Raw genomic sequence first — 3,561 nt, 5'->3', positions numbered from 1 at the left:
AATCTAAATCTATCCTGAAATAAAAACATTTATTTTAAAAAAGACAAGAACAGTGGCTGTCCCTCTGCCACCAGCCTTTGTGAGTCAGTGTCCCTGTAGATTGTCAAATGCAAATATCCAACACTGCAGTTTAAAAATGATGCAAAGGGACTCCCCTGGTGGTGCAGTGGTTAAGAACCCGCCTGCCACCTTTCTGTTTGGCGGCAGCCATCAGGTGAGCCTAGATGGGCGCTTACAAGTACATCCAGGAGCTGCGGAGGAAGAAGCAGTCGGACGTGATGCGCTTTCTGCTCAGGGTGCGCTGCTGGCAGTACGGCCAGCTCTCGGCGCTGCACCGGGCCCCGCGCCCCACCCGGCCCGACAAGGCGCGCAGGCTGGGCTACAAGGCCAAGCAAGGTTATGTGATATACCGGGTTCGCGTGCGCCGCGGTGGCCGCAAACGCCCGGTCCCGAAGGGCGCCACCTACGGCAAGCCCGTCCACCATGGCGTCAACCAGCTCAAGTTTGCCGGAGCCTGTAATCTGTTGCCGAGGAGCGAGCGGGACGCCACTGTGGGGCCCTGAGGGTCCTGAATTCTTACTGGGTGGGTGAAGATTCTACGTACAAGTTTTTGAGGTTATCCTCATCGATCCCTTCCATAAAGCTATCAGAAGAAACCCTGACACCCAGTGGATCACCAAACCAGTCCACAAGCACAGGGAGATGCGGGGGCTGACGTCTGCAGGCAGGAAGAGCCGCGGCCTCGGCAAGGGCCACAAGTTCCACCACACGATCAGTGGTTCTCGCCGCGCAGCCTGGAGAAGGCGCAATACTCTCCAGCTCCACCGCTACCGCTAATATAAGTAATGTTTGTAAAATTCTTACCTAATAAACAGTTTAGGACATCCACGTCTGCTTAAAAGTGTTTTTTAATCTGTCTGTTAAAACTAGTTGTCTGCAGATTGCTTCACTGAATGCATTGTCAAATTCTGAAAGTGAAAGTGCAATAATGTTTGAAGATTTTAAGTGAGGAAATGCCTTTGTTTTTGCTTTATTAGGCAGTTGATATGTCCGTGTTTAAAATGCTGTCTGGTAACAGTAGGTGTAAAATTCTGTAAAAGAGGAGCGCAGAAACTAGCCATGTAGATTTGTTGGTGCATGTGATGAAACCTACAGCTTTATTGGGGTGATGCAATGCTCTGCTGGTTTACTCTAGAGTGGCTGTTTTATGGAGTTTGGCAAGGACAAACTTTAAATTGGGTTTTCCTTGGAAATGTGAAGGATGTCGTGATCCTTTATCATGATCATAATGCCGAAAACTAAAGTTGACTAGGGCCCACGTTTTTAGACTTAATCTGCTATTCCATATATGTAACTGCTGCTGCCAAAAGGCAGAAAATAAAGGAATGCCACCATGTTTTAAGAGAATTGAATAAACCTGTTGCAAGATTTTTCTCTTACAAAAAAAAAAAAGAATCCGCCTGCCAATGCAGGGGACACGGGTTCGAGCCCTGGTCCAGGAAGATCCCACATGCCGTGGAGCAACTAAGCCCGTGAGCCACAACTACTGAGCCTGCACTCTAGAGCCCGTGAGCCACAACTACTGAGCCCACGTGCCACAACTACTGAAGCCTGCACGCCTAGAGCCCGTGCTCCGCAACAAGAGAAGCCACCACGATGAGAGGCCCGCGCACCGCAATGAAGAGCAACCCCCGCTCGCCACAACTAGAGAACGCCCGCATGCAACAAGGAAGACCCAACACGGCCAAAAATTTAAAATTAATTAATTAATTAATTAATTAATTAATTAATTAATTAATGTGATGCAAAAATGACAGTGGAGGCGGGTCAAGAGAATGACTTAAATATCAAAGGTCTTAGAGAGGCGCTGAGAAAGCTGAGGGAGCAGTTTTGCAAACCTGCCCCTCTTTCTTGGGCAAGTCAAGCATGCTGGGCAGGACGTCACATCACGCTGGCCAACCTCATGGCTGCTGAGACCCCAGCCAATGCTTGATGGAGTCTTTGTTCTGAGAATCTGCAGGTGGCACCAGCCCCAGGGAAACGATGGGTCCCGGTTCCTGGAGCTGCACTTGGAGCTCAGCCCATGATGGCCTGGCAGCCTGGATCACTTGAATCCACCCGGGCTCTGCTTAGGAGGGATGACGAGGGACACCAGGGCCCCAGACCCGCACGGCTACGGGCTCTAAATATACAGCTGCCACTTGAAGAACACAGACTTTACGGCGGATGCTATCAAGGCCTTCTCTTGCTCTCCTGGGGTGGGCCGCAGGGGGCCTCTGTGGTTACAGGTGCACTCCACACCTGGAGCAGGGAAGGGGCTGGACGTATGTGTGTGTGTTTGGCGGGGGTGCGGGGGGGGGGAGATGGGCGGGAAGGATAGGGCAGTCCATTGTTTGCAAGTAGCAAGCAGATCTCTCTTTAGGATGGAGAGAATTAGCTCTGGCGCCACCTCTTTCTGTGCTTTGAGAAAACCACTAGCATCAGCCTTTGGTTACAAACCCTCAAAGCTGCTCCCAAAACTCTTCTCGGGGGCAGCCTGGCCGCAGGAGCCTCACAGGTTCTGCAGTGGGGTGGACTCGGGGTTGGCCGAGCCGGAGCTGTGGCTGAGGTTTCTGTCTCCCCTTCCTCAGGCGAGAGTAGATGACTTTGTGTGTGAATTGAGATCACCTTGACCTTGAACTGTGGCTTGTTCTGGAGGATCTTGAGTGTTTTGCCAGGGAGGGGCGACACAGTAAACACACATCCACCCATACAACGGACAACCATGTAGCCACTGAAAGGAACAGGGCAGATGCGTGAATACAGATAAGGGAAAAGAGCATAACAGTATGATCCCATTTGTGCACTGAAAATGCCTGGAAGGTCAAACTGGAAACTTAACAGTGGTTGCCTCTGGGGGACAGTTACTGGGGACTGGGTTAGGAAGGGAACTTGTGTGCCCTCTTAAACTGTTAGAATATTATATGTTCATGTATTACATAATATTTCAGGTGTAACATTATAACTTTTAAAATCTAACCAAACCAAATGGAGTCCAAAAGTTAAAAATGATACCAGCAACCCTTTTCATACCAGTTAATGGTACAAGAATGCTCCAAGCATATATCCTTTCAACAAGCCAGGTTCCAGCCCTGCCTCCCCTTCCTGCAGGTTCCTGGGCCCAGTTCTGAGTCCCGGGGTGGCCCATAGGGACTTTACCTACCCTAATTCCATCTGCACTCCCATGTCACCCCAAATGAACACATAATTGAACACAAAACAGCATGTTCACCACCTGAAGACAAATTTCTTCCCTATGTCTTTCACCTGTTTTCTGCTTCCAGTTGAACTGTATTCCCAAGACCCTCTGCATCAGCTACCTATTGCTGTGTAACAAAGCACCACACACTCAGCCGTGCGAACAACAGATGTTTCTTACCTGGCCGTAGTCCAGGCATGGCCTCCCTGGGTCCTCTGAGACTGCAGCATCTCACAGGCCTGTAATACAGGTGTTGGCCGGGCTGCATTCTCACCTGGAGGCCTAACTGGGGAAGGACCTGCTTCCAAGCTCATTCAGGTTGT

The 3,561-nt window shown here is 50.3% G+C and overlaps 1 pseudogene; it reads left to right on the top strand.

Moving 5' to 3' along the window:
• Positions 1–200: 200 nt before the first annotated feature.
• Positions 201–888, top strand: LOC137764671 (large ribosomal subunit protein eL15-like; annotated as a pseudogene).
• Positions 889–3,561: the final 2,673 nt, after the last annotated feature.

Source organism: Eschrichtius robustus, chromosome 5 (genome assembly GCF_028021215.1).
Source record: "Eschrichtius robustus isolate mEscRob2 chromosome 5, mEscRob2.pri, whole genome shotgun sequence".
In the NCBI taxonomy this organism is placed as follows: domain Eukaryota; kingdom Metazoa; phylum Chordata; class Mammalia; order Artiodactyla; family Eschrichtiidae; genus Eschrichtius; species Eschrichtius robustus.
Note: the sequence above shows the minus strand (reverse complement) of the source record. Positions and strands in the feature narration are given on the sequence as shown.